Consider the following 22,666-nt stretch of genomic DNA (forward strand, 5'->3'; position numbering starts at 1 on the left):
TTTGAGTTCTAGCTTTAATTAATTGTGATCAGATAGAATGCAGGTGTTATCTACATTTGCTTATATTTTCTGAGGCTTCATTGTGACTAAAACATGATCAATTTTGGAGAAAGTTCCATGGGCTGCTGAAAAGAATGTATATTGTATGGATGTTGGATGAAATATTCTGTATACATAAGTTAGGTACACTTGATCTGTGGTGTGATTTAGTTCTAGAATTTCTTTATTGATTTTTTGTTTGGATGACCTATCTGTTGGTGATAGGGAGGTATTATAGTCTCACACTACCACTGTGTTGGAGTCTATATGTGTTTTTAAGTCCTTTAGAGTTGTTTGATGAAATTGGTGTCCTGACATTGGGTGTATAAGTTGATAAATGTTATTTCCTTTTGGTGTATTTCCCCTTTTATTAGTATGAAGTATCCTTCTTTATCTCATTTGATCAATGTAAGTTTGAAGTTTATTTTGTCTGCTATGAATATTGCTACTCCTGCCTGTTTTCAGGGGCCATTGGCTTGGTAAATCTTCCAGCCTTTTATCCTAAGCCAGTGTTTGTTTCTGTCAATGAAATGGGTCTCTTGTAAACAACACATTGTTGGATCTTCCTTTTTAATCCAGTTTGCCAAACAGTGTCTTTTGATGGGGGAGTTGAGTCCCTTGACATTCAGTGTTAATATTGATAGGTATGTGGTAATTCCTGTCATTTAGTTGTTTTTGTTGTTTAAGGATTTGGTTGTGTGCAGGTGAATCAATGCTACTCTCTGATTCCTTGTTTTCTTCTCCTGTGGTTTGATACTGCCTGTCCTGTCATCATTTTATTTACTTTCATCTCTGTGTGCCAAATTCCTTGGAGCATCTTTTGTAGTGATGGCTCTGTGGTCATATATTATTTTAATTTCTGCTTATTGTGGAAGATTTTTATTGCTCCATCTATTTTGGATGATAGTTTAGCTTGGTAGAGTATCCTAGGGTTCAGATTATTTTCATTCAGTTCCTGGAATACCTTACTCCATGCCCTTCTTACTTTTAAGTTTTCCATTGAGATATATGCTGTGATTTTGATGGGTTTAACTTTATATGTTATTTGTTTTTTCTCTCTTATAGCCTTCAATATTCTTTCTCTATTCTCTGTGCTTGTTGTTTTAATGATAATATGGCATGGGGAGTTTCTATTTTGGTTAAGTCTATTTGGTGTCCTAGAGGCTTCCTGTACCTGAATGGCCAAAACTTTCTTGAGATTTGGGAAATTTTCTGTTATTATTTTATTGACTATATTTTGAATCCCTTTTGTTTGGACCTCTTCTCCTTCTTCAATGCCCATGATTCTCAGGTTTGGTCTTTTGATGGAGACAGTGAGTTCTTGCATTTTCCTTTCATAGTTCTTGAGTTGTTTGGCTAACAGTTCTTTGGCTTTTTTCTTTAATTTGTATTTTATCTTCAAGTTCTGAGATTCTGTCTTCCACTTGTTCTAGTCTGCTGGAGTGGCCTTCCACTATGTTTTGTGTTTCTGTTTGATTCTGTTTTCTGAGGTTTTCCATACCATGGGTCACTTCCTCTTTAATACTTTTTATTTTCATCTTTAGTTCATTTATCTCTCTATTTATAGTGTTCTCGATCTCACTTTGGTGTTTATTTATGGCTCCTCTGAGTTAATTTATTTGTTTCTTGTCTTCTCATATTCTTTATTATTGCTGTCTTGAAATTTCTTGAGTGCATCTTGTACATTTTGGTTAACCACATCTAGTATCTTCTCCATGAAATTCTCAGTGATTATTTGCAAGATTTCTTTTTTGAGGGTGTTTTTTTGGCCATTGCTGGGTTCCTTGGTGTCATTTATCTTTGTTTTGTTGTGGTCAGGATCTGGGTATCCTTTTTCTTCATTTCCCTCTGAATCCTGTATTAAATTACCTTTTTGAAGAGAATGGTTTCCATCTCTTGTTCTTCTTCCCACAGCTCTACTTGCTACTGTGCAACTATGTTTTTGATAGACTAGTTGGTGGTTTTAGTCACCTGTTTTCTTTCCCTTGGTTTAATTTTTGTGTTATGTCTGTCTTGGTTCTTAGCTGGATTGGTGTATATTTCTGTCCCTGCTCTGGAGGTGAAATTTAGCAATGACCAATTTACAGTTTCAATACCCAACCAGTAGTTTATATATTATATAGACTACCTCTTGGTGGTAATATCTATAAGCAGTGGGAATTGGGGGTTAATGTTTGTTTGGCTAGCTATAGAAATTTGGGGAGTTAGATAGGGTGGCACTAAAAGGGGAGGCGGGAGGTGGAGTGGATGAGTGGGGAAAGCAAGGCAGAGGCTGCTGGATTTTGAGGCCCTTGTGTGTGTTTGGGTGTATTTCTGTTGTTGTAGTGTAGGGTGCTTGTGTCAGGGATTGCAGGGGGTTGGGCTTGTGTAAAGTTGGTATAGTAGGTTGGTCAGCAGGTGGTGTGTAGGAGGAGGGTACTCTGGTGACAGATTTGGGGGGAATGGGAGGAGAAGTTGTGGGCAGGGGGAGAGAGTGGATGAGAAGGAACAGAAAGATTAGTTGGGAAGAAGAGCAATGGATTTTGGCAAGGAGAAGGAGGGAGAGTGAAGGGGTGAGAGTAGGGATGAGAAGATGATGATGGCAAAGTTAATAGTATAGAAAGGAAATAGGAATAAAAAAGAAATAAAAATAAAAAACCCAAATTAATAAAACAAACAAACAACAACAGTAAAGAAAAAATAATTAAAACAAAAAAAATGCCAGGTTCAGAAACAATGGAATTTCAGTCTTAGTTTAAGTTCTGGAATTACTCCTCCAGCATCCAGTCCTGGTATTAGCATATAAGCAGAAGCTCTGATGTGGTCTCACCAGGTGATTGGCTTGTGAGTATTGTTTGTTCTTCTGTCTACCAGTTTAGTTGAAATTGTGAGGTGAGGTAGGTTTGCCAGATCATGCAGGGTGGTCAGAGCTATTGATTTCCCTAGCTCATAGCTGCTTTATCATTCAGCTGAAGCTGTTTGGTCAGCTCCTCCCCCAGTGAGGTGAGGCAGTTCAATTTTGAATGCTGCCCTCTGGTTCAGGAGATCAGCTCTGTAATCCACTACCTGCCCTGCTTTGGAGGTGGCTCATCACTGTGTTTGTTTACTGGGATTTCTGCACTGGGAGTTTATTTCTTAGCCCCATCTCCTTTCTCTGGTACAGGTTGTGTTCCACCTGTCCCCTCTGCTGATTGTGTTTTATTACAGTTTGCTGTTTGTTTTTCAGTTTTATGGGGCAGTTCAGTTTTGGATGCTGCTCTCTGGCTCAGGAGATGATCTCTGTGATCCACTACCTTCCCTGCTTTGGGGAGTGGCTTATCACTCACCTGCTCTCAGTCTTCACTGCCTTTCCTGTGTTTATTTACTAATAGTTCAGTGCTGAGACCAGCTCCTTGCCCCTCCCCCTTTCTCTGGTGCACATTAAGCATTCCACCTACCCTCTCAGCTGTTGTGCTAGATTACAGTTTGCTGTTTGTTATTCAGTTTTTCTGGGAGGGATCAGTCTGCCCACAGGCTGTTCTGGTTTATTTCTTGGGGATAGATAGCGGAGTTCTGCATGGCACGTGGTGCTCACCTGTTTGTTCTGTCAACTGACAGGTTTGGAGCCAGCAGTGGTGGTGGTGGAGGCAGCAGCTGCAGTGGTGGTGGCAGCAGCAGTGAGAAATGGTGCCAAATTTTCTCAGTATAACATGGCATGGGGATGCTTTCCATGGGCTAGGGGTTCATGATGTTGAAAGCTTGATTCTGGTTGGTGTTTTATTTCTGCTTGATGGAGAAAGGAGAAGAGAAGGAAAGAAAAATGAAAAGAAGAAAAAAACTTGCCATGGGGAAGGAGCAGTCTTGCTGGCTGTGCAGCAGATCACAGCTATTAGGTGCAATTAAAGGCTGATTTGTGGGTTAGTCTTTCAGTTTTTCCTGGACCTAGTTTGATGGCAGTTATTATTTTGGATAGAAGCAGTCAGAATTACTGAAGTGTAGCTCCAAAATCTCAGGGAGGTTTTGGAGTCATGGAGCTTAGGCTTTCTGCTTCTGTACCCTAGTTGCCATCTTGGATCCCATCTGTACTCTTAAATCCACATTATTCTTGTTCAAATTGGTGGGCTTTGTACAATGTCTGGACATGGAGTCTCTATTATTTTCTTGAGCATTGCTTTGGTATTGGTGGCTCTATTCATTTTCTGTGATGTCTCCATGTTTGGTGGTTGGATTTACCCATCCTCTCTCTCTCTTTCTGTGTGTGTGTATGTGTGTGCACCCTTCCATTATCTGCTGGTGTCATTTGGCTAGAAGCTACTTGGTTGTACAGTTTATATTAAGCACTACTCTACTAATGAGAGTATCTGCACTAATTTCCTGCCCTTCTGATCCTTATCTTGAGGAGGTAAATTTTTTTTTAAAAAATACACATTTTTTGAAGCATACTCACATTTTGCTGTTGTATTACACTTGTTTTTGGATTAAGCTCAGAATAGGCACAAATGTGTTATTATAGCACCATCTATTCAGAAGTATCAATACTACATTTTATTGATGGAAGTTTTCACTTGATCCTTTCAAAAGAAGGAGGGAGATGCTAAAATCATGTTAATATGGAGATTATTAATTGATTTTTAAGTTATCATACTCATGATTAAGGAATTTTCCCAGGAGAAACACTGGCTTATAAAGCATTTGCTTATGGATGACAAAGTTCAGGGTCACTTTACTTCTTCCTGGAATATTTGCTGACCTGTCTGGTCCAAAATCATCCTTTGATACACATTTATTGTCCCTGCCTCTTCTTGGTCATTTGCATTCTGCCCTTTAGAGTTGTTATCTTTCTGCAACTTGGTGTTTTGGCTTAAGAGATAAGCTCCTTCAAGGTATGTCCTTGGTAAGTTCCTTTACTTCTCTGTCTTATGGTGTCTAGACCAACTCATCACATAGAAGAGGCAAAGAATATTGGTTGAGGCTAGGCATGGTGAGTCAAGCCTGTAATCCTAGTTATTCTGGAGGCAGAGATTGGTAGGATTGCAGTTTGAGATCAGCCCATTCAAAAACTTCGCAATACACCATCTCAACCACTAAAAGCTGGGCAGACATTGTGGTACACCTGTCATCCCAGTTATGTGGGTAGCTTAAATAGGAGGATCAGGGTCGAGGCTAGCTCAAGTATAAAAGCAAGACCCTATTAAGAAACAAACAAAAGTAAAAGGATTAGGGGCATGACTCAAGTGGTTGAGCAACTGCCTGGAAATGCAAGGCCCTGAGTTGAAACCCTAGAACTACCAAAAAAAATACTGATTGAATTTTGTTAATGACTTTTGATCATAGAATATCCCAGTGTAAAATTTTACTAGCAAACTAGTTTCTTTTATTATGTACACACATGCACACACACACACTTTTTTTGCTTTCTTGTGAGGTATCTTTGCAGAACACAGAAGCTTTGTTATCTCCTATTTTGCCAGACCACATGTGTGACAAAATTGCTAATTGCCAACTGAAAGGAAGTCTCAGAAGGTCATCAACAGTATATGTCAGCTTCAGAGCTCTCATGCCTTTTTCTGTTTTGCAGAATTGTGCTTTTAAGGGATGTTTTTCTTCTCACATAAAGACCCAGAGGAAGTTCAAGAATAAATCTAAAAATGCACTTCTCAAAAAATGTTTTGGTGTATAGGATTACTGATTGGAAGCAGGCAGCTATACTGACTTCAAGAATACACTGATTAGGCTTTTTATTTCCTTTGTGGCTTAAACAGCCATATATTCATCTGAATTTGAAACCATCAACTCCAACCAATGGTTTTAAGCTGTTAGAAACTGCCAACTGTTAGCTTAGTAACAAGTTAAATTCATCATTTGTTTTTTGTAGATGTAGAATAAATGAAAATTCAGAAACAGAAAGATAAATTTAGCTCATATTTTACTGCGTGACAGAAATTTCTCAACCTAGTGATATCAGTGAGACTACATTAGTAGTAAAGATGATATATCAAGGATGTGATTGAACACACAACTTTGCAGCATGGAAAAATTTCACGAGTCAAACCACAGCCCCATAAACATTCATAATATGTTGTGTTTATAAAGTATATCTATTCATTATTATTTTTAAAAATGAAGATCTGTTTGCTTAAAAATATCTGCATGATTATTTAGCAAGGTCTTGTCACAACACCACAAATAGATTTTTCTGAAATCATTTTCGTAGGCAGTTTGGCAACTTCAGTGAAGTGCACAGCCTAAACTTAATGTGAAGTGTATATTTTCATGGATAAAATTATTGTAAATTAGATTAATCACTTTTGAGACTTACTGCCATTTCTTTAAAACAATGTCTCTGTTCATCAATACTACTGTGAAGTACTTCGTGTCTTCCAAATGAAGCAAGGTTGTCTATTGTTTAGTAATTTATTCTTTTGATGGTGATCAGAAAAGAGAAAGAGCTGCCTGCCTCCTAGCTTGAGAAACCTCAGGAAGCATTGAGTAGTTTCTTGGTTTTTGGGTCTGGGGTGTTGCCAACTTACTGCATAGACTGTGTTAAGCCTGTAATGGGAGTGCTAGAAAAGTTTTAATGGGAAGCATTGTAATGATCCCACTTTCCTAGTTCTCTGCTTCCTCTCCATTCTCCAATAATGGGCCAATCCTTTCAGGATCTTTCTAGCCAAATTCTTCCTGGCACAAAGGAGGCAGAAGGACTGGAATTCATTGAAAGTGGGTTGTTTTGTACATATGTAAAATCACATCCATTTATTTTGTCACTTTGATGGCTGGCTAGTGAAATTGTAGAGATATAAAAGGTAGGAATAGTGTAAAGTATAAATAGAGAGTTTTGGCATTTACAGAAGCTCCAGCATCTGTGTAAATCATCTGAACAGATTAATATTGGTTAGGGCTATACCTGACATTTAGGGAAAACATTTTCTTACACATGCATAGAAACAAAGGAAAACTCTAACCACTAAGAAGTACTTTAACTTTTTATATAACGAGAGTGACTCTGAATATCTGGCATTAGTAAAGTGAGATGCTGTACACAACTAGAGAAGTTGGTTCAACAGAGTACATACTAGGAGGCAGTGCTGTGCTGGGAACTGGATATAAATATCAATTAAGTAGTATTACTCTCCTAAGAACTTAGAGTCAAATGCAGGGGGCAAATGTAGATGGAACATCATCTCCTAAATGAATGTATGCTGCTTTCTTGAAATTATTATTGTAGTTCACCTTTTATAGATATTTTTCTAAATGTTCATAGTATTTTATACATTTTCAAAAATTGCCATTCTGGGGATTGAACCCAGGGCCACTCAAATGCTAGACAAGCACTCTACCACTGAGCTACACACCCAGACCAATTGGTACTGTTATCCAAAATTGAATGTGTAAATGGCTACTTTAATGAGCATCCAATTGAGATTAGCTATTTCTATGTAATATATATACTTATATATATATAACATATTCAATATAATTTGAAAAACCAAATGTCTACTATGCATATGAAAATATGTTCCATTTCATTAGCACGTGAGAAAATCATACAAGTAATGAGATGCCATATTTATTATGCAGGCATATATAATATATAATTCAACACACACACAATAACAGATATTTGAAATTATGTACATGACACAGAAATCTATACACAAAGATGGAAAAATGGAGCAAAAGGCTATATACCAGTGGAGGTATGTACCAGACTTTCCTTTGGAGTGTGGGAGAGGGTAGCAGTATGAGATGGTGGAGATATGAACGTGATGGTTAAAGCTATATTAGTATTATCTGCAATATTATATTTTCTGCATACTTCTCTGTATATTTCTGGAATTTCATACATATTTTTATTTGTTTATCCATTTGAAATTGAATGTACACATACAAGTGGCCACTTTAGGACTAATGTGCATCTAATTGAGATATTCTCTAGCTTTTTACATATTTATATAAAAACAATATACCATATCACTTTATATGTTGACAATTTTCATTTTGTCTCAGTTAAATTTTCCTTAAAATCATCACTCTAGTTTCTCCATTTCCAACTCTTTTTATAAACTTCCATGCACTATTCTAGCAATTGGGTCTTAGACTGCTGACTGATCATGGTAGTAATTATGTAGTAGTGGTCTCTCAGACAATGCACTGCATTGTGGCTTCAACCATATGTTATGAGCTGATATATGAAAACACAATTTGGTGCAAAAATGTACTTTGGTCACAAAATGATTAAGGCAAAATTTCTGGTTGTAAAAAGGCTAATAATTTGCAATCGAAAACTACTTGTACACCATATCACTTTAGTTTGGTATAACAAGATAAGTTGGACATCATAAATGAGCATTGTGGAGGATCCACAATGGCGGCTAAAGTAGGTAATCAGATCTCCTAATCTCTGTGACACCAGAAACCTCCTTGAGACATTGGAGCTACACTTGGGTAATTCTGGTTGCTCCTAGCCAAAATAATAACTGCTATCACATTAGGTGTAGATAAAATTCAAAGACTGACCCTGAAATCAGCCTTTAATTGCACCTAACAGGTGAAAAAATCCCACCCAGCACAGCCAGCAAGGTGTGTCTGGCTTCTGGCCCTGGGAAAAAAAGCCCCTGGTCACTTCTCTTTTTCTTTCTTTCTTCTCCCAACAAGCAGAAGACAAAGCATCAACCAGAATCAAACTCTGCTACATCCTGGACCCCTAGCCTATAGAAAGCCTCCCTACACTGCACTGCACTAAAAACTGCAGCGCTGTTTCTCCCCACCAACTGGCTCCAAAGCATGTGAAACTGCAGAAGAAACACATGAGCATCATGCACCACACGTGGCTCCCCTACCCACCCATCCCCACCCCACTCCAGAAAAATAATCCAGTTTATCCCCTGGGCAGACTGAATCCCCCCCCCTTGCAAAACTGAAAATCATAAATAGTGAACTGCAATCAAACACTGATATCGGAGGTGGGGATGGAATCCTGAATCCATCCTGGAGAATGGGGGTGGAGCAAAGAGCCGAACTCTCAGAGCTGAACTTTCAGGGGTGGGGCAAGGAGCTGAACTCTCAGCACTGAACTCTCAGTGATACATGCATAAAAAAGCAAAGACTGAGAGCAGAGGCAAGCCAACAAACTAACTGCTCAGGGGAGCCACCAGCACCCAGGAGAGATTGAAAAAGGCATAAAGGCTGAGAGAGGGAGTGGAGCTACAAACTAGCCTCTCAGAAGAGCTGCCAGAACTCAGCAGAAGTCACGGAAAGCACAAAGGCTGAGAGCAGGCATGGGAAGACAGGCCAACTTCCCAAAGCAGGGCAGGACATGGATCCTGGAGATGATCTGTGGGGCAGAGTGCAACATTCAGAATTGAATTTCCCTGCCTTGCTGGGAGAGAACCTGACCAAACAGAGCTGTAGCTGGAAGGCAACACAGCTGCTGCCTGCTGAAAACAACAGCTTTGACCATTCTGCATGAGCTGGCAGTCTTACCTCACCTCATAATTCCAAATAACCTTGTGAACAAAAGGTCCAAATACAATTCACAAGCCACTCACCTGGTAAGACCACATCAGAGCTTCTGCTTGAATGCCAGTACCAGGATTGAACACCTAGGAATAACTCCAGAATGCCAATACCAGGATTGGACAGCTAGGAATAACTCCATAACTCCTGAACAAAAAGTTCAGCAATAGACTGAACTTTTTGTGATCCCTAAACCTGGTGTTTTTTATAGTTTCTTTTCTTTTTCTTTTTATTCCTGTATTACTAACTCCATCACCACTATTCTCTTATCCCTATTGTCACCCTTTTCACTCTCTCTCTTTCTCTTGTACTGCAATCCATTGTTCTCCTTCCCAAGTACTCTTTCTGCCCCTTCTCATCCACTCTTTCCCAGGTCTTCACCTTCCCCACCTGTCACCACCCTACCTCTCCCTCCTACACACTCACCAGTAGCCTACTGTACAAACTGTATACAACCCCAGCTCCCTGCAATCCCTGACACAAACACTCTTCACTATAACAGCAGAAATACACCCAAATACACACAAGGGCCATAAACCCCAGCAACTCCCATACATCTTAATCCACTTGCCCACCCCTTCCCCCTCTTTTTAGCCACCTTTACCAATTCCCCAAAATCTATAACTAGCCTAATAATCATTACCCCCCAACTCTGACTGTTATTGATATTTTCATCAAGTGGGTTTCTATATAATATGTAAACAACTGGTCTGGCATTGCACTTGTGAATTTGTTATTGTTAAATTATACCTCCAGACCTGAGACAGGTAGAGCACATCAACCTAGCTAACAACCAAGTCAGCCACAACACAAAAATTAAATCAGAGAAAGAAATCAGGCAATCAAATTCACCAACTAGCCTACCAAAAATATAGTTGCACAGCACCAAGTGGAGTGATGGAAAGAAGAAGAAGACATGGAAACCACTCACCTCAAAAAAAATAATACAGGACTCAGTGGGAAATGAACAAAATAGATACCCAGTTCCTGACCTCAACAAAACAATGGTAAATGTCACTAAGGAACCCAGTGATGGCCACAAAAAAACTCTCAAAGAAGGGAAATTCATTGAGAAGATACTAGATGTGGTTAACCAGAATGTACAAAATGCAATCAAGAAATTTTTAGACGCCAAAAATAAAGACCATGGGATGACATAGAAACAAATAAAGGAATTCAGAGAGGACTTCAACAAACATCATATTGAAACAAAGGACACTCTAAAATGAGAGATACATGAATTAAATAAGACAACACAAATTATAAAAGAGGAGTTGAACAAAGATATGCAAAACCTCAGAAGAATGAATCAAATAGAAATCCTGGAAATAAAAAGTCCCTATAGTCAAACAAAAAAACACAGTGGAAGACCACTCCACCAGACTACAACAAGTGGAAGCCAGAATCTCAGAGCTCAAAGATAACATAGAAATTAAAGAAAAAACAGAAGAAGTATTAGTCAAGAGTTAAGAAAGGAATATGTAACTCAAGAGCTGTGAAAGGAATATGCAAAAACTCAGCAACACCATCAAAAGACCAAAAATGATAATCATGGGCATTGAAGAAGAAGAGGTGCAAGCCTAAGGGATTCATAACATGTTCAATAAAATAACAGAAAGTTTGCCGAATCTCAAGAAAGTTTTGCCCATTAAGGTACAGGAAGCCTCCAGGACACCAAACAAACTTGACCAAAATAGAACCTCCCCATGGTATATTATCATTAAAACAACAAAAACAAAGAATAGGGAAAGAATATTGAAGGCTGTACGAGAGAAAAAACAAATAACATATAAAGGTAAACCCATCAAAACAACAGCAGATTTCTCAATGGCAACATTAAAAGCAAGAAGGGTGTGGAGTGAGGTATTTTGGGCATTGAATGAAAATAACTTCAGTCCTATTTTGCTGAAGTTATTCTACCCAGAAAAAATGATAGTTTTTCTACTCTGCAAAGCTATCATTTAAAATTGACAGGGCAATAAAAATCTTCCATAATAAATAGAAATTAAAACAGTATATTACCACCAAGCCACAACTACAGAAGATTTTACAAGAAATTCTACACACAGAAGATGAAAGCAAACAAAACCATGAGAAGATGGGAAGTATCAACCACAGGAAAAGAAAAGACAAGGAATCAGAGAGTAACATTGATTCAGCTGCACACAATCAAATCATTTAACAACAAAAACAACTAAATGACAGGAATCACCACATACCTATCAATATTAACGCTGAATATTAACAGACTCAAGTCCTCTATCAAAAGACACCATTTGGCAAACTGGGTTAAAAAAGAAGATCTGACAATCTGTTGTGATCTGACAATCTGTTGTTTACAAGAGACACATGTTATTGACAGAAATAAACACTGGCTTAGGGTGAAAAGCTGGAAGAAGATTTATCAAGCCAATGGCCCCAGAAAGCAGGCAAGAGTAGCAATACATATATCAGACTAAGTAGATTTCAAACTTACATTGGTCAAACAAGATAAAGCAAGACACTTCATACTGATAAAATGTGCAATATGTCAAAAAGAAATAATAATTATCAACCTATGTGCACCCAATGTCACTGCACCCAATTTCATCAAACATACTCTACAGGGACTTAAAAGCACATATAGACTCTAACACAGTGGTAGTGGGACACTTTAATACCCCTCTATCACCAATAGATAGGTCACCCAAACAAAACATCAACAGAGAAATGCTGGAACTAAATGACACCATAAATCAAATGGATCTAACTGATGTCTACAGAATATTTCATCCAACAACAACACAATATTCATTCTTCTCAGCAGCCCATGGAACTTTCTCCAAAATAAATCATATCTTAGGACACACAGGAAGCCTCAGCAAATATAAGAAAATAAAAATAGTACCCTGCATTCTATCTGATCACAATGCATTAAAGCAATAACTCAACAACAAAGACAATAGCAGAAAACATGCAAATAATTGGAGCTGAATAACACATTGCTCAATGATCAGTGGGTCATAGTAGAAATAAGAGAGAAAAACAAAAGTTTCCTGGGAGCTAATGAAAATGAAAACATGACGTACCAGAATCTATGGCACATGGCAAAGGCAGTCATAAGAGGAAAGTTTGTAGCCATGAGTGCATACATTAAAAAGACAGAAAGATCTCAAATAAACAGCCTAATGCTACATCTCAAACTCTAGAAAAACAGGAGCAAGCAAGACCCAAAACCAGCAGAAGGAGAGAAATAATAAAAATAAGGAACAAAATTAATGAGCTAGAGACCTAAAAAACATACAAAGAATCAACAAAACAAAAAGCTGATTCTTTGAAAAAATAAACAAGATTGACAAACCCCTGCAAAACTTACTGAAATGAGAAGAAAAAAGACCCAAATTAGTAAAATCAGAAACAACTAAGTGGAATCACCGAAAAACACCAAAGAAATCCAGGGAGCCATCAGAAACTACTTTGAGAAACTATATTGCAATAAACTGGAAAATCTTGAAGAAAAGGACAAATTTCTTAATACATATGACCATCAAAAATTGAACCAAGAGGATATTAACCATCTAATCAGATCTATATCACATAATGAAATTGAAGCAGCAATAGAATCAGTTCAGCACCTGATGGATTCTCAGCTGAATTCTACCAGACCTTCAAAGAAGAACTAATACCAACACTCCTTAACCTTTTCCATGAAATAGAAAGGGAAGGAACACTGCCTAACTCATTCTGTGAATCCAATATTACAACCACCCCAAAACTGGACAAGGACACATCTAAAAAAACAACTACAGGCCAGAATCCTTAATGAACATTGATGAAAAAACCCTCAATAAAATAATTACAAAGAGAATCCAGCAACAGATCAGAAAGATCATTCACCATGACCAAGTCAGCTTCATCCAAGAGATGCAGGGCTGGCTCAACACATGCAATCAATAAATGTAATACAGCACATTAATAGGAGCAAAGACAAAAACCACTTGACCATCTCAATAGATGCAGAAAAAGCCTTTGATAAGAATCAACACTACTTCATGATAAAATCTCTAAGAAAACTGGGAATAGAAGGAATGTACCCCAATGTAATAAAGGCTATATATGACAAACCTATAGCTAGCATCATACTTAATGGGGAAAAACTAAAACCATTCCCACTGAACTCAGGAATGTAGCAACAGTGGCCACTCTCCCCACTCTTATTGAACATAGTCCTGGAATTCCTAGCCAAAGCAATAAGGCAAGAAGAAGAAATAACAGGTAAACAAATAGGTAAAGAAATAGTCAAAATGTCACTATTTGCAGACAATAGGACCGTATACCACAAAGACCCAAAAAACTCCACCCAAAAACTTCTAGACATCATAAACAGCTTCAGCAATGTTGTAGGATACAAAAACAACTTACAAAATTAGTAGCCCTTATATATGACAAACCTACAGCCAACATCATACTTAATGGAGAAAAACTGAAACCATTTCCCCTAAAATCAGGAATGAGACAAGGGTGCCCACTATCCCCAGTCCTATTCAACATAGTACTGGAATTCCTAGCCAGAGAAATTAGGCAAGAAGAAGAAATAAAAGGAATACAAATAGGTAAAGAAACTGTCAAAATATCCCTATTTGCAGACAACATGATCCTATATCTTAAAGACCCAAAAAGTTCTACCCAAAAACTCCTAGACACCATAAACAGCTACAGCAAGGTGGCAAGATACAAAATCAACTCACAAAAATCATTAGCTTTTCTATACACCAACAACGAACAAATTGAGAAAGAATATATGGAAACAATTCCATTTACAATAGCCTCAAAAAAAAAAATCAAATATCTAGGAGTAAATGTAACAAAGGATGTGAATGACCTCTACAAGGAGAACTACAAACCCCTGAAGAAAGAGATTGAGGAAGACTACAGAAGGTGGAAATATCTCCCATGCTCATGGATTGGCAGAATCAACATAGTAAAAAATGGCTATACTACCAAAAGCAATCTACGTGTTTAATGCAATTCCCATCAAAATCCTAATGACATTCATCACAGAGATTGAAAAATCTACCCTAAAGTTCATTTGGAAACACAAGAGACCGCTAATAGCCAAGGCAATACTCAGCAAAAAGAGCAATGCTAGAGGTATCACAATACCTGACTTCAAACTATACTACAGAGCCATAGCAATAAAAACAGCATGCTACTGGCATAAAAACAGACATGAAGATCAGTGGAAAAGAATAGACGACCCACACAGCTATGCTCACCTTATTTTTCTCAAAGGGGCCAAAATATACAATTGAGAAGAGACAGCCTCTTCAACAAATATTGCTGGGAAAAGTGGCTATCTGTCTGAAGAAAGCTGAAACTAGATCCATGCCTGTCACCCTGTACTAGTACCAACTCAAAGTGGATTAAGGACCATAATATCAGATATAAAAACTTGTAGTACATACACAAAAGAGCAAGGAATACCCTAGAAACAATAGGTATAGGCAAGGACTTCCTCAGTAGAACTCCAGCAGCCCAGCAACTAAGAGAAAGGGTGGACAAATGGGACTACATGAAATTAAAAAGCTTTTGTACAACAAAAAGAAATGGTGTCTAAATTGAAGAGTGTACCCACAGAGTTAAAGAAAACATTTGCTAGCTATACATCAGACAAAACACTGATAACCAGAATATACAGAGAGCTCAAAAAACAACTCCCCCAAAGTCAATGAACCAATAAAGAAGTGGGCAACTGAACTACACAGAACTTTTTCAAAGGAAGAAATACAAATGGCAAAAAAAAAAAAAAAAAATGAAAAAAGTGCTCACCATACCTGGCCATAAAGGAAATGCAAATCAAAACTACACTAAGATTCTATCTCACACCCCAGTTAGATTGGCTAGCATCAAGAACACTATCAATGACAAATGTTGGTGAGGATGCAGGGAAAAAGGAACCCTCATACACTGCTGATGGGAATGTTAAGGTAGTACAACCACTTTGGAAAACAATATGGAGGCTCCTTAAAAACCTACTCATAGATCTGCCATAAGATCCAGCAATACCACTTATAGGGATATATACCTGCACACCCATGTTTATTGCAACATTATTTACAATAGCCAAGGTATGGAAATAGCCAGATGCCCCATAACCAATGAGTGGATCCCGAGAATGAGGAATTGATACATAATGGAATTTTACTCAGCCATAAAGAGTGAAATTTTATTATTTGCAAGTAAATGGATGGAATTAGAGAACATCATCTTAAGAGAAGTCAGCCAGGCTCAGAATGCCAAATATCACATGTTCTCCCTCATGCAAATTATAGACCCACAACAAATACAGTAATATTATGGACATGGGTCACACACTAAGGGGAGAACATGCACGGGAGAAGTAGGGAAAGGAAAGGAAACCTAAAACTTGAATGTGATTGATGTGCTCCCTGTAGAGGAGTGAATAAAGTAATCTCAAACTGGTAGAGGCTACTATAGGAAGGGGAACTGGAAATAGTGAAGAGGTCAGGTAGAGATGAAAAAATGTGGATTGCAATACACAATGCATGGAAGCAACGCCAGGAATCTCTCTGTATTGCTATCTTTTTCTCAAACTAGCAAAAATGATATGTCTTTCTTATTATCTCCTATGTTTTCTCTTCAACAAAATTAGAGGGTGGATAGGGGGAAGGTGGCACAAACAATGTATACACATGTAAGTAAATGTAAAAATGATAAAATAAAAGTACAAAAAAGAAATGTGCATTGTGTAACTCATGGAAAAGGGGAAAGTTATTAGAAAAATAACAAATTCTTAATCTCAAGGAATTTATCATTGGCATAACTTAATTAGTTGATGAATAAAACCCTCAAATAGAAGGTATCAATAAATGTAAATCAAGTTTTTGGTATTCCACTTGGCATATGTGCCAACTATTTGGCCTATGTGCAACTATTTGGAAATCTGTCCTTTTTATTGTCCATTATTTAGTTTGGTGGTTCCAAAATTTTTTGAGTATGAGTACTCCTCAGTTGCTAGTAGTGGTACTGTAATCTCTGTAGTTTATAGATGATGCTAGGAATAGATATTACTATGATTGAGAATTTCATGTACTAGTCCTGTGGCCAACACATGTAAATTGTCAGCAGAAAAATGGTAGAAATGGAGAGAGTAGAAGTTTGAGGATCAGTATGTTCACTGATCCTATGGGGGTTTTTTTCCTGTAAATCTGAATTGGATTTCCCCCCAAAAATCTCAAGAATATGTGGAGAAATAAGCATTATTCAAGAGAGAGAGTTTAGGGCCTAATAACTACACAGATATTCTCTGGGAAGGGAATAGAATCATTATTGGGTATAAGGTAAAACACAGTCAAATGTATTCTGACATTATTGTATATAAAGTGAAACATCTTCAGTTCTAACTCAGCCAGTACAGAACTCCTTAATCTGTGTTCTCCCCTAAATCTCCAAGGCATTTGGGCATTACAAGTAAGCTTAGATGCTTCCTGGACCTGGGGATACAATGCAAAGGACTTGTAGAGCAAGGGGGAACCTGCCTGGCCCAGAGGTTGAAAAATTCCCTGAAACCAACTATAGTTCCCTGTCTACAGAGAAGAGAGGCATCTATATGGAAAGCAGCCCAGAATCAGACAACTGACCCATATATAAGAGTCTCCAGCTGGTTTTAATTGATTTGAACAATGCCAGGGATCAGGCCCAATGTCTTGAGCATGTAGGTGAATGCTTGGCTAACTGAGCGATATTCCTAGCTTAGTGATGAGAAATAGCACCTCAACTTTGCGAATACACTGTCTTTCCTGAATACAGAGAATACTTTAGCTACCAGTGGTTAAAATTACCAACAAAAATGACTCAGCTTTATATGTACAAATTCCAACACAAAAAGACATGAAACATGAAAAAAAACAAAACAAAACAAGGCAACATGGTCCCTCTGAACCTCCATAGTAAAACACACTACTGATAGTGAATTAGCCAAGTAGATGAAATCTCAGACAAAGAATTCAAAAAAATAACTATAAGAATGATAAAAAAAATTGAAGAGAACATGAATAAATGCCTAAATGAATTACAAAAGAAATCTAAAATAAAATAAAGAAGACAATGCAAGATGTGGAAGAGGAATTCAGTAAAGACAGAAATTCTGAAAGAATCAAATTGAGATTCTAAAAATGAAAAGTTCAATAAGCCAAATAAAAATATTGTTTAAAGATGGCCATCCAAGTACAGGAATTTTTTAGGGCTTTTGGAGTTAAGAACAGAAAAAAAACTCTTCAGAGCATATTATAGTTAAAACCTTAAGTATACAGAACAAAGAAAGAATATTGAAAGCTGCAAGAGATAAGCACCAAAGTCACCTTTAAAGGCAAATTCATTAGATTAACAATAGACTTTTCATTAGCAACATTTAAAAAAATGTTTAATTTTTTTGGCAGTACTGGGGTTTGTTAGGCAAGCAATATACCACTTGAGCCACACCCCTGGCCCTCAACTCCTCAATAGAAACCTTAAAAGGAAGGAGGGGATACAGTGATGCCCTGAAAGAAAATAACTGCCAATCTAGATTACTATACCCATCAAAGTTATTCTTCATAATTGAAGGAGAAATAACAATCTTTCATGATAGACAAAGACATTAAGACAGCACTAGACACTAAGACTGCACTGCTGAAGATACTTAAAGGAATCCCTCATGCAGAAGAGGAAGAGAAATGCAACCATAAAAATATAGGATAGAATAAATCTCACTAGATAAGTAGATAAGTAAATGAGGATTATGGAAGAATCATACATTAAAAAAGAAGGTGAATATGGTTGAGGTACTCTCTATACAAGAAAGTATATAGAATTTTTAAACCATTGAAACTACCATAAGAAAGGGACTAAGGTAAAAAGAAGAAAAATAGAAGAGATGAACAAAATCAGGCTTTAATACATATAAACATGGAAGTGCCACAAGGAAACCGTCTGTGTAGCTACCTTAAACAACTAAAATGTCATTTTTTTCTTTTTCTTTTCTTATTCAAAATTAGAGAACAGGAGGGTGGAACAAGTCCTGCCTGGGGGGGTTGATACCAATGGGAGGGGAAGGAGGTGGGAAAAGGGTGTAAGAGGGTGAATATGGTGCAAAGACTGTGTATACATGCATATAAATGGAAAAACGATATCTATTGAAACTATTCTATGAATGTGAAGGATGAAGGAGAATGGTGGAGGGAGTGAATTCAAGTGTGATATATTTGATATATTGTAAGAACTTTTGTAAATGCCACAACATACCTCCACCCAGCACAACAATTAAAAAAAAGAATCAGGATAGAAATTAATGGAGTGGAGACTAAGAGAACAATACAAAGAATCAATGAAACAAAGAGCTGGTTCTTTGAAAATATAAATGAAATTGACAAATTATTATCCAAACTAACTAAAAGAAATTGAGAAAAAAACCAAATTAATACAATTAGAGACAAGAAAAGGAATATAACAACAAATACTACTGAAATTCAAAGGATCATTAGGGAATACGTTGAAAATTTATTTTCTAAGGAACTGGAAAACATTAAGAAATGTCTTCCAAAATTGAATCAAGAGAATGAGCTGCCTCTCATTCTTTCTATGACCTTTTGTCCAAAGCCTTTAAAGCAGTGCAGACTTCTTTTAGGTAAGGAAGTAATTTGATTCACCATGAGATGTCATACTAATGGGGTTTCCTTGGTGACAGTACTTGGGAACCTACAGCCACCACAGAGATCCTACCGAAAGAGCATATGGTTCTTTGAGTGGGCCTTTTCTCACTAGAAAAACTGAGAAGTCATCTTCATTATGATATAATCAAATACAATATCCTGAAGAGATTAAAAATAATCCTCAATGTAGTCAGTTATTCACCCCCGATAGAGGACTTGTGGTAAAATGTGACCAGTATATGCATAAAGAGAAAAAAAAAGAACTTGATTGAGCTACAATTGATTTGAAATTTCCTTCTTGGGAAATATGGATTGAAATTACTCTGCTTTTGTGGATAGATAACCAAATGAAATACAAGACACCTAAATATAGCATTTGGAATATATATATATAAATAATTCATTGCTTACCCAAATTCCGATTTATCCATGATATCTTGAATTGCTTGCTGAATCTGGCAGCCCTATTTTAGGGACTTCCCATTAATAATACCACCAGCAGGCCTAGTCTGCAAAAGAAACTTGCAGGAGAAATAATTCCCTTCCTCCCCTGATTCAGAAGTCAGGAGGAGAAAACCATCTGTACCTTCTTCTTCATTCCTTGAAGTAGAAAGTAGTGAAAGTGCTATAGCTTGGCTTAAATCTCCCCCAATAACCCATGTGTTGAAGACTAGGTCTTCAGCTTGGCACTAATGGAAGATGGTAAAAAATGGGCCTGGTAGAAAGAAGTTAGGTCACTGGAGGTGTGACCTTGAGAGGATATTGGGACCCTGTGTGTTTCCTATTTCTCTCCTTCCTGGCTACCATGAAGTCTGCAACCTCCTCTACTACATCCTCCCTTCATGATATGCTGCCTCATCACAACTGCTCCCACCCCCCCAAAAAAACAAGGCCAATTGACTATAGAGTGAAGCCTCTGAAACCATGATCCCAAATAAACCTGTTATTCTTTTAAGTTACTTATCTCAAATATTTTGTTACAGTGACATAAAACCATTTATTTGCATTTATTGCACTATAAATATATTTATGCTTGTATTTAGATTTGTGTATTCGTGTATCTTTTACTTAGAATTACGTTTTCAATACAAATGAGTTAAATGCTTATCTTGGGGCATAATTTGCTCAGAGTCTATGCCTCACACTGGTGAGGTTTGGGAAATGTACATAAGACAGGTACATTCTCTCCCATCATAGAATTTATATGATATATAAATTCTTCATGGAAGAGGGTCAGACAGTTTGCAAATGTCAACATGTGATTAATAATATGATGGGAAAGTCCCAGATGTTTTGGACCCTCATATGATGAAAACACATTTTCTAGGATTTATTTTGACTAACAATTATACACTTTTAAACATTCATCTTTTGTGCCCCCTGGAAGAACCCTGTAATACAAAGCAGTGGGAATTTGAGATGCAAGCCAGTATTTTACAGCCCTGTGGGGGTCCTGGATGCTTGTTGCTTGGTTTGAAACTCACCTATTAAACTACTAATAAAATTTCCTTTTAGGAATTAAGACAAATATGGAAGCAAATTACTTTCTTCTTTGTAAACTAGCAAAAAAGAAAACAAACTCAGGAATGAAAATCTAGTTAGGATTTTAAAGAAAGCAGTTTAATTAAAAAACAGACATTAAGCTATTGGGCTCTAGTGATGAAGTGTGTGTGCGCATGTGTGCCATTGTGAGATAAAGAGATGCCTGAGGATAATAGAATGCTAATCTTATTTACTCTGCTTCATAGAGTTGATCTTGCATGGGGATTGTCTTATATTACAACACAGTGCTTCTTAGAGTGGGAAGAGAATATTAATAGAATGATATCTTGGCAGTGTCTTTCAGTAAGCCATGCCTGTAGCTACGGTTCTGACTGTTGTTTGATATATTCATGAGCAGTTTGTTAGAGTCCAGCTCATATAACCTTGAATCACACTACACTGCCCAAGAATTCTTTCTTTTAATCAACAAAACAAGAATCTGACTGTGATTGCTGGGTGTCCGATTCACACTGCTGCATCTCCAATTGTTCCCACCCAATTGATCTTTGCTGAATTGAGACCAGACGTCTGCACATAGAAACATGTTCAGAAAGGTAAAATTAAGGCTGTGACTTATTTCTCATTTGACATTTTAGGCTCTGGTGGCTTTAGATCATCCTCAATTACTTTAAGGTTCTGTACCAGAGCCTTGTAAAATGCAAAAATATCATTACTCCAAAGTGAATTTACTTTTTATTTCTTCTCCTAAACACACCACCTCAATACTAGTACAATAGTATCTATTTATAGCAGATTTTAATTCAACAGTTTGGGATAAATTAATTAGCATAGAAAAAAGATTTTGTATTTGTTAGCTGAAAACTGGTTAAATTCTTTTCTAAGTGCACACATTCATGAGTGTGCACACACACAATTTAATTAAAATTAAAGTTTATTACAAAGAAATCACTGCTTGGAATGTCTTCCTACTCTGCCAGACTCAGGGATAAAAAACAAAGGAGACTATTACTGCATGTGCATTCGTTAGAAAGTGTTCCAAAAGGGCAGAATGTTTTTCTTTTTGGTCTGTTTTGATCACTGTTGCTTCCTAGGCATATAAAAAAAAAGACAATTAATATTTGTTGAATGATTTCTTAGGCAAGAAAATGGAAAGATACACTTGGGAAAAGGAAACAAAGGGTAAGAAAAACACAAAGTGTCTTCTTTTTTTTCTTCCTCTCCTTCCCACCTTTTTTCTTTCTTATCTGTGTATGCAATTTTGAGTGGTTACTATACTCCAGTCCATGTGCTAGGTAGGCTCTGGGACATAGCCATGAATTAGACATACATCACCTCTAGCCTCTAGCACTTTGCTAGTATAAATCACTCTGTACATTATAAGTTATGTGTTCTCAAGATGAAGGTCTTCGGGCTCTGGAGTTGAGAAGGTTGTTTACATAAATACATCCTAGTGCTTTCACAGAGCTTCTAAGACTGCAGCACCACTTAAGTACACAAGTGCCCAGTCTGTGGACAAGAACTGGAGAGATATAAAAAGATTAAGCAGGATTATTCAGTAAAGATAGTTTGTCATCTATGAACAAAAGTGTTCTATAATGGTTACAAGGATGTGAAAATGACTTTATTACATAGGACTTTTGATTTCATGTAATGGTATCTGTTCTAGACTGTGAATCGTTTCACTGTTGTGTTCAGATGAGTTTTCATTTTGACCTCAGTTCATCTGCCAAATCTCCCCTATTCCTTCAACTGTAAGCATGACATCCCTGAAAGTTCGTAATTTTTGTCTTGTAAATATTCTAGTTGATTATGTAATATTTTCATGCAATGTGTGTGTGTGTGTGTGTGTGTGTGTAACATATGCATGTATGTTTTGAAACATAGTAATATAATAGCACCATGAGTACTTTCCTCTCTTCCATAGCCAGGGCATTACCATTACCTGGGTGTTGCTGTTTCAT

The sequence above is a fragment of the Castor canadensis genome, chromosome 3 (assembly GCF_047511655.1).
Source record: "Castor canadensis chromosome 3, mCasCan1.hap1v2, whole genome shotgun sequence".
In the NCBI taxonomy this organism is placed as follows: domain Eukaryota; kingdom Metazoa; phylum Chordata; class Mammalia; order Rodentia; family Castoridae; genus Castor; species Castor canadensis.